The sequence below is a fragment of the Pimephales promelas genome, chromosome 3 (assembly GCF_988280905.1).
Source record: "Pimephales promelas chromosome 3, fPimPro1.hap1.1, whole genome shotgun sequence".
Taxonomy (NCBI): Eukaryota; Metazoa; Chordata; class Actinopteri; order Cypriniformes; family Leuciscidae; genus Pimephales; species Pimephales promelas.
In genome coordinates, this window is record NC_142771.1 from 45,585,437 (window position 1) to 45,592,936 (window position 7,500).

At 48.2% G+C, this 7,500-nt stretch overlaps 39 non-coding genes and 1 pseudogene across 39 annotated transcripts in view; all 40 read right to left on the reverse strand.

Annotated features, from left to right (window-relative positions):
• LOC148986374 (5S ribosomal RNA) overlaps positions 1–96 on the reverse strand; it is a 119-nt gene extending 23 nt beyond the window's left edge. The window contains exon 1 of the ribosomal RNA XR_016166716.1: positions 1–96. This exon is cut by the window's left edge and continues 23 nt beyond it. This is a non-coding gene — a ribosomal RNA (5S ribosomal RNA).
• A 63-nt stretch (positions 97–159) lies between these two features.
• LOC148986375 (5S ribosomal RNA) lies at positions 160–278 on the reverse strand. The gene has a single exon (XR_016160483.1). It is a non-coding gene; the product is annotated as a 5S ribosomal RNA (ribosomal RNA).
• Positions 279–341: 63 nt separating this feature from the next.
• On the reverse strand, positions 342–460 carry LOC148986376 (5S ribosomal RNA). Its single transcript, XR_016166717.1, has one exon. It is a non-coding gene; the product is annotated as a 5S ribosomal RNA (ribosomal RNA).
• Positions 461–523: 63 nt separating this feature from the next.
• LOC148986377 (5S ribosomal RNA) lies at positions 524–641 on the reverse strand. Its single transcript, XR_016163862.1, has one exon. It is a non-coding gene; the product is annotated as a 5S ribosomal RNA (ribosomal RNA).
• Positions 642–704: 63 nt separating this feature from the next.
• Positions 705–823, reverse strand: LOC148986378 (5S ribosomal RNA). Its single transcript, XR_016160484.1, has one exon. It is a non-coding gene; the product is annotated as a 5S ribosomal RNA (ribosomal RNA).
• Positions 824–886: 63 nt separating this feature from the next.
• Positions 887–1,005, reverse strand: LOC148986379 (5S ribosomal RNA). The gene has a single exon (XR_016166718.1). It is a non-coding gene; the product is annotated as a 5S ribosomal RNA (ribosomal RNA).
• A 63-nt stretch (positions 1,006–1,068) lies between these two features.
• On the reverse strand, positions 1,069–1,187 carry LOC148986380 (5S ribosomal RNA). Its single transcript, XR_016166719.1, has one exon. It is a non-coding gene; the product is annotated as a 5S ribosomal RNA (ribosomal RNA).
• Positions 1,188–1,250: 63 nt separating this feature from the next.
• On the reverse strand, positions 1,251–1,369 carry LOC148986381 (5S ribosomal RNA). The gene has a single exon (XR_016166720.1). It is a non-coding gene; the product is annotated as a 5S ribosomal RNA (ribosomal RNA).
• A 63-nt stretch (positions 1,370–1,432) lies between these two features.
• On the reverse strand, positions 1,433–1,551 carry LOC148986382 (5S ribosomal RNA). Its single transcript, XR_016165790.1, has one exon. It is a non-coding gene; the product is annotated as a 5S ribosomal RNA (ribosomal RNA).
• A 63-nt stretch (positions 1,552–1,614) lies between these two features.
• On the reverse strand, positions 1,615–1,733 carry LOC148986383 (5S ribosomal RNA). Its single transcript, XR_016163741.1, has one exon. It is a non-coding gene; the product is annotated as a 5S ribosomal RNA (ribosomal RNA).
• A 63-nt stretch (positions 1,734–1,796) lies between these two features.
• On the reverse strand, positions 1,797–1,915 carry LOC148986384 (5S ribosomal RNA). The gene has a single exon (XR_016166721.1). It is a non-coding gene; the product is annotated as a 5S ribosomal RNA (ribosomal RNA).
• Positions 1,916–1,978: 63 nt separating this feature from the next.
• On the reverse strand, positions 1,979–2,097 carry LOC148986385 (5S ribosomal RNA). Its single transcript, XR_016166722.1, has one exon. It is a non-coding gene; the product is annotated as a 5S ribosomal RNA (ribosomal RNA).
• Positions 2,098–2,160: 63 nt separating this feature from the next.
• Positions 2,161–2,279, reverse strand: LOC148986386 (5S ribosomal RNA). The gene has a single exon (XR_016160485.1). It is a non-coding gene; the product is annotated as a 5S ribosomal RNA (ribosomal RNA).
• A 63-nt stretch (positions 2,280–2,342) lies between these two features.
• Positions 2,343–2,461, reverse strand: LOC148986387 (5S ribosomal RNA). The gene has a single exon (XR_016166723.1). It is a non-coding gene; the product is annotated as a 5S ribosomal RNA (ribosomal RNA).
• Positions 2,462–2,524: 63 nt separating this feature from the next.
• LOC148986388 (5S ribosomal RNA) lies at positions 2,525–2,642 on the reverse strand. The gene has a single exon (XR_016163863.1). It is a non-coding gene; the product is annotated as a 5S ribosomal RNA (ribosomal RNA).
• A 63-nt stretch (positions 2,643–2,705) lies between these two features.
• LOC148986389 (5S ribosomal RNA) lies at positions 2,706–2,824 on the reverse strand. The gene has a single exon (XR_016166724.1). It is a non-coding gene; the product is annotated as a 5S ribosomal RNA (ribosomal RNA).
• Positions 2,825–2,887: 63 nt separating this feature from the next.
• LOC148986390 (5S ribosomal RNA) lies at positions 2,888–3,006 on the reverse strand. The gene has a single exon (XR_016162604.1). It is a non-coding gene; the product is annotated as a 5S ribosomal RNA (ribosomal RNA).
• A 167-nt stretch (positions 3,007–3,173) lies between these two features.
• LOC148986391 (5S ribosomal RNA) lies at positions 3,174–3,292 on the reverse strand. Its single transcript, XR_016165801.1, has one exon. It is a non-coding gene; the product is annotated as a 5S ribosomal RNA (ribosomal RNA).
• Positions 3,293–3,355: 63 nt separating this feature from the next.
• On the reverse strand, positions 3,356–3,474 carry LOC148986392 (5S ribosomal RNA). Its single transcript, XR_016163742.1, has one exon. It is a non-coding gene; the product is annotated as a 5S ribosomal RNA (ribosomal RNA).
• A 63-nt stretch (positions 3,475–3,537) lies between these two features.
• On the reverse strand, positions 3,538–3,656 carry LOC148986393 (5S ribosomal RNA). The gene has a single exon (XR_016166726.1). It is a non-coding gene; the product is annotated as a 5S ribosomal RNA (ribosomal RNA).
• A 63-nt stretch (positions 3,657–3,719) lies between these two features.
• On the reverse strand, positions 3,720–3,838 carry LOC148986394 (5S ribosomal RNA). The gene has a single exon (XR_016166727.1). It is a non-coding gene; the product is annotated as a 5S ribosomal RNA (ribosomal RNA).
• Positions 3,839–3,901: 63 nt separating this feature from the next.
• On the reverse strand, positions 3,902–4,020 carry LOC148986395 (5S ribosomal RNA). Its single transcript, XR_016160486.1, has one exon. It is a non-coding gene; the product is annotated as a 5S ribosomal RNA (ribosomal RNA).
• A 63-nt stretch (positions 4,021–4,083) lies between these two features.
• On the reverse strand, positions 4,084–4,202 carry LOC148986396 (5S ribosomal RNA). Its single transcript, XR_016166728.1, has one exon. It is a non-coding gene; the product is annotated as a 5S ribosomal RNA (ribosomal RNA).
• A 63-nt stretch (positions 4,203–4,265) lies between these two features.
• LOC148986397 (5S ribosomal RNA) lies at positions 4,266–4,383 on the reverse strand. The gene has a single exon (XR_016163864.1). It is a non-coding gene; the product is annotated as a 5S ribosomal RNA (ribosomal RNA).
• Positions 4,384–4,446: 63 nt separating this feature from the next.
• On the reverse strand, positions 4,447–4,565 carry LOC148986398 (5S ribosomal RNA). Its single transcript, XR_016160487.1, has one exon. It is a non-coding gene; the product is annotated as a 5S ribosomal RNA (ribosomal RNA).
• Positions 4,566–4,628: 63 nt separating this feature from the next.
• Positions 4,629–4,747, reverse strand: LOC148986399 (5S ribosomal RNA). Its single transcript, XR_016160350.1, has one exon. It is a non-coding gene; the product is annotated as a 5S ribosomal RNA (ribosomal RNA).
• A 63-nt stretch (positions 4,748–4,810) lies between these two features.
• LOC148986400 (5S ribosomal RNA) lies at positions 4,811–4,929 on the reverse strand. Its single transcript, XR_016166729.1, has one exon. It is a non-coding gene; the product is annotated as a 5S ribosomal RNA (ribosomal RNA).
• Positions 4,930–5,096: 167 nt separating this feature from the next.
• Positions 5,097–5,215, reverse strand: LOC148986401 (5S ribosomal RNA). Its single transcript, XR_016162530.1, has one exon. It is a non-coding gene; the product is annotated as a 5S ribosomal RNA (ribosomal RNA).
• Positions 5,216–5,278: 63 nt separating this feature from the next.
• On the reverse strand, positions 5,279–5,397 carry LOC148986402 (5S ribosomal RNA; annotated as a pseudogene).
• A 63-nt stretch (positions 5,398–5,460) lies between these two features.
• Positions 5,461–5,579, reverse strand: LOC148986403 (5S ribosomal RNA). Its single transcript, XR_016162445.1, has one exon. It is a non-coding gene; the product is annotated as a 5S ribosomal RNA (ribosomal RNA).
• A 63-nt stretch (positions 5,580–5,642) lies between these two features.
• On the reverse strand, positions 5,643–5,761 carry LOC148986404 (5S ribosomal RNA). The gene has a single exon (XR_016166730.1). It is a non-coding gene; the product is annotated as a 5S ribosomal RNA (ribosomal RNA).
• Positions 5,762–5,824: 63 nt separating this feature from the next.
• Positions 5,825–5,943, reverse strand: LOC148986405 (5S ribosomal RNA). The gene has a single exon (XR_016160488.1). It is a non-coding gene; the product is annotated as a 5S ribosomal RNA (ribosomal RNA).
• Positions 5,944–6,006: 63 nt separating this feature from the next.
• Positions 6,007–6,125, reverse strand: LOC148986406 (5S ribosomal RNA). The gene has a single exon (XR_016166731.1). It is a non-coding gene; the product is annotated as a 5S ribosomal RNA (ribosomal RNA).
• Positions 6,126–6,188: 63 nt separating this feature from the next.
• LOC148986407 (5S ribosomal RNA) lies at positions 6,189–6,307 on the reverse strand. The gene has a single exon (XR_016166732.1). It is a non-coding gene; the product is annotated as a 5S ribosomal RNA (ribosomal RNA).
• Positions 6,308–6,370: 63 nt separating this feature from the next.
• Positions 6,371–6,489, reverse strand: LOC148986408 (5S ribosomal RNA). Its single transcript, XR_016166733.1, has one exon. It is a non-coding gene; the product is annotated as a 5S ribosomal RNA (ribosomal RNA).
• A 63-nt stretch (positions 6,490–6,552) lies between these two features.
• Positions 6,553–6,671, reverse strand: LOC148986409 (5S ribosomal RNA). Its single transcript, XR_016160490.1, has one exon. It is a non-coding gene; the product is annotated as a 5S ribosomal RNA (ribosomal RNA).
• A 63-nt stretch (positions 6,672–6,734) lies between these two features.
• Positions 6,735–6,853, reverse strand: LOC148986410 (5S ribosomal RNA). The gene has a single exon (XR_016166734.1). It is a non-coding gene; the product is annotated as a 5S ribosomal RNA (ribosomal RNA).
• A 169-nt stretch (positions 6,854–7,022) lies between these two features.
• LOC148986411 (5S ribosomal RNA) lies at positions 7,023–7,141 on the reverse strand. The gene has a single exon (XR_016161194.1). It is a non-coding gene; the product is annotated as a 5S ribosomal RNA (ribosomal RNA).
• Positions 7,142–7,204: 63 nt separating this feature from the next.
• Positions 7,205–7,323, reverse strand: LOC148986412 (5S ribosomal RNA). Its single transcript, XR_016166735.1, has one exon. It is a non-coding gene; the product is annotated as a 5S ribosomal RNA (ribosomal RNA).
• A 63-nt stretch (positions 7,324–7,386) lies between these two features.
• Positions 7,387–7,500, reverse strand: part of LOC148986413 (5S ribosomal RNA) — a 119-nt gene continuing 5 nt past the window's right edge. The window contains exon 1 of the ribosomal RNA XR_016166737.1: positions 7,387–7,500. This exon is cut by the window's right edge and continues 5 nt beyond it. This is a non-coding gene — a ribosomal RNA (5S ribosomal RNA).

The following is a 7,500-nucleotide window of genomic DNA, read 5'->3' on the forward strand; positions in this document are numbered from 1 at the left end:
AGGCGGTCTCCCATCCAAGTACTAACCAGGCCCGACCCTGCTTAGCTTCCGAGATCAGACGAGTTCGGGCGTTCTCAAGGTGGTATGGCCGTAAGCGAAATCTGCTGCCAAAATTGGGCTATTTGAATGGTTAGAACATTAGGGTAGTAAACTACATAAAGCTTACAGCACCTGGTATTCCCAGGCGGTCTCCCATCCAAGTACTAACCAGGCCCGACCCTGCTTAGCTTCCGAGATCAGACGTGTTCGGGCGTTCTCAAGGTGGTATGGCCGTAAGCGAAATCTGCTGCCAAAATTGGGCTATTTGAATGGTTAGAACATTAGGGTAGTAAACTACATAAAGCTTACAGCACCTGGTATTCCCAGGCGGTCTCCCATCCAAGTACTAACCAGGCCCGACCCTGCTTAGCTTCCGAGATCAGACGAGTTCGGGCGTTCTCAAGGTGGTATGGCCGTAAGCTAAATCTGCTGCCAAAATTGGGCTATTTGAATGGTTAGAACATTAGGGTAGTAAACTATATAAAGCTTACAGCACCTGGTATTCCCAGGCGGTCTCCCATCCAAGTACTAACCAGCCCGACCCTGCTTAGCTTCCGAGATCAGACGAGTTCGGGCGTTCTCAAGGTGGTATGGCCGTAAGCGAAATCTGCTGCCAAAATTGGGCTATTTGAATGGTTAGAACATTAGGGTAGTAAACTACATAAAGCTTACAGCACCTGGTATTCCCAGGCGGTCTCCCATCCAAGTACTAACCAGGCCCGACCCTGCTTAGCTTCCGAGATCAGACGTGTTCGGGCGTTCTCAAGGTGGTATGGCCGTAAGCGAAATCTGCTGCCAAAATTGGGCTATTTGAATGGTTAGAACATTAGGGTAGTAAACTACATAAAGCTTACAGCACCTGGTATTCCCAGGCGGTCTCCCATCCAAGTACTAACCAGGCCCGACCCTGCTTAGCTTCCGAGATCAGACGAGTTCGGGCGTTCTCAAGGTGGTATGGCCGTAAGCGAAATCTGCTGCCAAAATTGGGCTATTTGAATGGTTAGAACATTAGGGTAGTAAACTACATAAAGCTTACAGCACCTGGTATTCCCAGGCGGTCTCCCATCCAAGTACTAACCAGGCCCGACCCTGCTTAGCTTCCGAGATCAGACGAGTTCGGGCGTTCTCAAGGTGGTATGGCCGTAAGCGAAATCTGCTGCCAAAATTGGGCTATTTGAATGGTTAGAACATTAGGGTAGTAAACTATATAAAGCTTACAGCACCTGGTATTCCCAGGCGGTCTCCCATCCAAGTACTAACCAGGCCCGACCCTGCTTAGCTTCCGAGATCAGACGAGTTCGGGCGTTCTCAAGGTGGTATGGCCGTAAGCGAAATCTGCTGCCAAAATTGGGCTATTTGAATAGTTAAAACATTAGGGTAGTAAACTATATAAAGCTTACAGCACCTGGTATTCCCAGGCGGTCTCCCATCCAAGTACTAACCAGGCCCGACCCTGCTTAGCTTCCGAGATCAGACGAGTTCGGGCGTTTTCAAGGTGGTATGGCCGTAAGCGAAATCTGCTGCCAAAATTGGGCTATTTGAATGGTTAGAACATTAGGGTAGTAAACTACATAAAGCTTACAGCACCTGGTATTCCCAGGCGGTCTCCCATCCAAGTACTAACCAGGCCCGACCCTGCTTAGCTTCCGAGATAAGACGAGTTCGGGCGTTCTCAAGGTGGTATGGCCGTAAGCGAAATCTGCTGCCAAAATTGGGCTATTTGAATGGTTAGAACATTAGGGTAGTAAACTATATAAAGCTTACAGCACCTGGTATTCCCAGGCGGTCTCCCATCCAAGTACTAACCAGGCCCGACCCTGCTTAGCTTCCGAGATCAGACGAGTTCGGGCGTTCTCAAGGTGGTATGGCCGTAAGCGAAATCTGCTGCCAAAATTGGGCTATTTGAATGGTTAGAACATTAGGGTAGTAAACTACATAAAGCTTACAGCACCTGGTATTCCCAGGCGGTCTCCCATCCAAGTACTAACCAGGCCCGACCCTGCTTAGCTTCCGAGATCAGACGAGTTCGGGCGTTCTCAAGGTGGTATGGCCGTAAGCTAAATCTGCTGCCAAAATTGGGCTATTTGAATGGTTAGAACATTAGGGTAGTAAACTACATAAAGCTTACAGCACCTGGTATTCCCAGGCGGTCTCCCATCCAAGTACTAACCAGGCCCGACCCTGCTTAGCTTCCGAGATCAGACGTGTTCGGGCGTTCTCAAGGTGGTATGGCCGTAAGCGAAATCTGCTGCCAAAATTGGGCTATTTGAATGGTTAGAACATTAGGGTAGTAAACTACATAAAGCTTACAGCACCTGGTATTCCCAGGCGGTCTCCCATCCAAGTACTAACCAGGCCCGACCCTGCTTAGCTTCCGAGATCAGACGAGTTCGGGCGTTCTCAAGGTGGTATGGCCGTAAGCTAAATCTGCTGCCAAAATTGGGCTATTTGAATGGTTAGAACATTAGGGTAGTAAACTATATAAAGCTTACAGCACCTGGTATTCCCAGGCGGTCTCCCATCCAAGTACTAACCAGCCCGACCCTGCTTAGCTTCCGAGATCAGACGAGTTCGGGCGTTCTCAAGGTGGTATGGCCGTAAGCGAAATCTGCTGCCAAAATTGGGCTATTTGAATGGTTAGAACATTAGGGTAGTAAACTACATAAAGCTTACAGCACCTGGTATTCCCAGGCGGTCTCCCATCCAAGTACTAACCAGGCCCGACCCTGCTTAGCTTCCGAGATCAGACGAGTTCGGGCGTTCTCAAGGTGGTATGGCCGTAAGCGAAATCTGCTGCCAAAATTGGGCTATTTGAATGGTTAGAACATTAGGGTAGTAAACTACATAAAGCTTACAGCACCTGGTATTCCCAGGCGGTCTCCCATCCAAGAACTAACCAGGCCCGACCCTGCTTAGCTTCCGAGATCAGACGAGTTCGGGCGTTCTCAAGGTGGTATGGCCGTAAGCGAAATCTGCTGCCAAAATTGGGCTATTTGAAGAAGAAAAAAAAGAGACTCTTTCAGGCTTTCTGAAGAAACTGAGAGACTATTTCAGGAATTTTGAGGGGGAAAAAAGACAATTTAGGATTTTTGAAACATTTCATTGACTCTTTTTTTTTTTTTTTTAAACAATAAAGCTTACAGCACCTGGTATTCCCAGGCGGTCTCCCATCCAAGTACTAACCAGGCCCGACCCTGCTTAGCTTCCGAGATCAGACGAGTTCGGGCGTTTTCAAGGTGGTATGGCCGTAAGCGAAATCTGCTGCCAAAATTGGGCTATTTGAATGGTTAGAACATTAGGGTAGTAAACTACATAAAGCTTACAGCACCTGGTATTCCCAGGCGGTCTCCCATCCAAGTACTAACCAGGCCCGACCCTGCTTAGCTTCCGAGATAAGACGAGTTCGGGCGTTCTCAAGGTGGTATGGCCGTAAGCGAAATCTGCTGCCAAAATTGGGCTATTTGAATGGTTAGAACATTAGGGTAGTAAACTATATAAAGCTTACAGCACCTGGTATTCCCAGGCGGTCTCCCATCCAAGTACTAACCAGGCCCGACCCTGCTTAGCTTCCGAGATCAGACGAGTTCGGGCGTTCTCAAGGTGGTATGGCCGTAAGCGAAATCTGCTGCCAAAATTGGGCTATTTGAATGGTTAGAACATTAGGGTAGTAAACTAAATAAAGCTTACAGCACCTGGTATTCCCAGGCGGTCTCCCATCCAAGTACTAACCAGGCCCGACCCTGCTTAGCTTCCGAGATCAGACGAGTTCGGGCGTTCTCAAGGTGGTATGGCCGTAAGCGAAATCTGCTGCCAAAATTGGGCTATTTGAATGGTTAGAACATTAGGGTAGTAAACTACATAAAGCTTACAGCACCTGGTATTCCCAGGCGGTCTCCCATCCAAGTACTAACCAGGCCCGACCCTGCTTAGCTTCCGAGATCAGACGTGTTCGGGCGTTCTCAAGGTGGTATGGCCGTAAGCGAAATCTGCTGCCAAAATTGGGCTATTTGAATGGTTAGAACATTAGGGTAGTAAACTACATAAAGCTTACAGCACCTGGTATTCCCAGGCGGTCTCCCATCCAAGTACTAACCAGGCCCGACCCTGCTTAGCTTCCGAGATCAGACGAGTTCGGGCGTTCTCAAGGTGGTATGGCCGTAAGCTAAATCTGCTGCCAAAATTGGGCTATTTGAATGGTTAGAACATTAGGGTAGTAAACTATATAAAGCTTACAGCACCTGGTATTCCCAGGCGGTCTCCCATCCAAGTACTAACCAGCCCGACCCTGCTTAGCTTCCGAGATCAGACGAGTTCGGGCGTTCTCAAGGTGGTATGGCCGTAAGCGAAATCTGCTGCCAAAATTGGGCTATTTGAATGGTTAGAACATTAGGGTAGTAAACTACATAAAGCTTACAGCACCTGGTATTCCCAGGCGGTCTCCCATCCAAGTACTAACCAGGCCCGACCCTGCTTAGCTTCCGAGATCAGACGTGTTCGGGCGTTCTCAAGGTGGTATGGCCGTAAGCGAAATCTGCTGCCAAAATTGGGCTATTTGAATGGTTAGAACATTAGGGTAGTAAACTACATAAAGCTTACAGCACCTGGTATTCCCAGACGGTCTCCCATCCAAGTACTAACCAGGCCCGACCCTGCTTAGCTTCCGAGATCAGACGAGTTCGGGCGTTCTCAAGGTGGTATGGCCGTAAGCGAAATCTGCTGCCAAAATTGGGCTATTTGAATGGTTAGAACATTAGGGTAGTAAACTACATAAAGCTTACAGCACCTGGTATTCCCAGGCGGTCTCCCATCCAAGTACTAACCAGGCCCGACCCTGCTTAGCTTCCGAGATCAGACGAGTTCGGGCGTTCTCAAGGTGGTATGGCCGTAAGCGAAATCTGCTGCCAAAATTGGGCTATTTGAAGAAGAAAAAAAAGAGACTCTTTCAGGCTTTCTGAAGAAACTGAGAGACTATTTCAGGAATTTTGAGGGGGAAAAAAGACAATTTAGGATTTTTGAAACATTTCATTGACTCTTTTTTTTTTTTTTTTAAACAATAAAGCTTACAGCACCTGGTATTCCCAGGCGGTCTCCCATCCAAGTACTAACCAGGCCCGACCCTGCTTAGCTTCCGAGATCAGACGAGTTCGGGCGTTTTCAAGGTGGTATGGCCTTAAGCGAAATCTGCTGCCAAAATTGGGCTATTTGAATGGTTAGAACATTAGGGTAGTAAACTACATAAAGCTTACAGCACCTGGTATTCCCAGGCGGTCTCCCATCCAAGTACTAACCAGGCCCGACCCTGCTTAGCTTCCGAGATAAGACGAGTTCGGGCGTTCTCAAGGTGGTATGGCCGGAAGCGAAATCTGCTGCCAAAATTGGGCTATTTGAATGGTTAGAACATTAGGGTAGTAAACTATATAAAGCTTACAGCACCTGGTATTCCCAGGCGGTCTCCCATCCAAGTACTAACCAGGCCCGACCCTGCTTAGCTTCCGAGATCAGACGAGTTCGGGCTTTCTCAAGGTGGTATGGCCGTAAGCGAAATCTGCTGCCAAAATTGGGCTATTTGAATGGTTAGAACATTAGGGTAGTAAACTACATAAAGCTTACAGCACCTGGTATTCCCAGGCGGTCTCCCATCCAAGTACTAACCAGGCCCGACCCTGCTTAGCTTCCGAGATCAGACGAGTTCGGGCGTTCTCAAGGTGGTATGGCCGTAAGCGAAATCTGCTGCCAAAATTGGGCTATTTGAATGGTTAGAACATTAGGGTAGTAAACTACATAAAGCTTACAGCACCTGGTATTCCCAGGCGGTCTCCCATCCAAGTACTAACCAGGCCCGACCCTGCTTAGCTTCCGAGATCAGACGTGTTCGGGCGTTCTCAAGGTGGTATGGCCGTAAGCAAAATCTGCTGCCAAAATTGGGCTATTTGAATGGTTAGAACATTAGGGTAGTAAACTATATTAAGCTTACAGCACCTGGTATTCCCAGGCGGTCTCCCATCCAAGTACTAACCAGGCCCGACCCTGCTTAGCTTCCGAGATCAGACGAGTTCGGGCGTTCTCAAGGTGGTATGGCCGTAAGCGAAATCTGCTGCCAAAATTGGGCTATTTGAATGGTTAGAACATTAGGGTAGTAAACTACATAAAGCTTACAGCACCTGGTATTCCCAGGCGGTCTCCCATCCAAGTACTAACCAGGCCCGACCCTGCTTAGCTTCCGAGATCAGACGAGTTCGGGCGTTCTCAAGGTGGTATGGCCGTAAGCGAAATCTGCTGCCAAAATTGGGCTATTTGAATGGTTAGAACATTAGGGTAGTAAACTACATAAAGCTTACAGCACCTGGTATTCCCAGGCGGTCTCCCATCCAAGTACTAACCAGGCCCGACCCTGCTTAGCTTCCGAGATCAGACGAGTTCGGGCGTTCTCAAGGTGGTATGGCCGTAAGCGAAATCTGCTGCCAAAATTGGGCTATTTGAATGGTTAGAACATTACGGTAGTAAACTACATAAAGCTTACAGCACCTGGTATTCCCAGGCGGTCTCCCATCCAAGTACTAACCAGGCCCGACCCTGCTTAGCTTCCGAGATCAGACGTGTTCGGGCGTTCTCAAGGTGGTATGGCCGTAAGCGAAATCTGCTGCCAAAATTGGGCTATTTGAATGGTTAGAACATTAGGGTAGTAAACTACATAAAGCTTACAGCACCTGGTATTCCCAGGCGGTCTCCCATCCAAGTACTAACCAGGCCCGACCCTGCTTAGCTTCCGAGATCAGACGAGTTCGGGCGTTCTCAAGGTGGTATGGCCGTAAGCGAAATCTGCTGCCAAAATTGGGCTATTTGAAGAAGAAAAAAAAGAGACTCTTTCAGGCTTTCTGAAGAAACTGAGAGACTATTTCAGGAATTTTGAGGGGGAAAAAAGACAATTTAGGATTTTTGAAACATTTCATTGACTCTTTTTTTTTTTTTTTTTTAAACAATAAAGCTTACAGCACCTGGTATTCCCAGGCGGTCTCCCATCCAAGTACTAACCAGGCCCGACCCTGCTTAGCTTCCGAGATCAGACGAGTTCGGGCGTTTTCAATGTGGTATGGCCGTAAGCGAAATCTGCTGCCAAAATTGGGCTATTTGAATGGTTAGAACATTAGGGTAGTAAACTACATAAAGCTTACAGCACCTGGTATTCCCAGGCGGTCTCCCATCCAAGTACTAACCAGGCCCGACCCTGCTTAGCTTCCGAGATCAGACGAGTTCGGGCGTTCTCAAGGTGGTATGGCCGTAAGCGAAATCTGCTGCCAAAATTGGGCTATTTGAATGGTTAGAACATTAGGGTAGTAAACTATATAAAGCTTACAGCACCTGGTATTCCCAGGCGGTCTCCCATCCAAGTACTAACCAGGCCCGACCCTGCTTAGCTTCCGAGATCAGACGAGTTCGGGCGTTCTCAAGGTGGTATGGCCG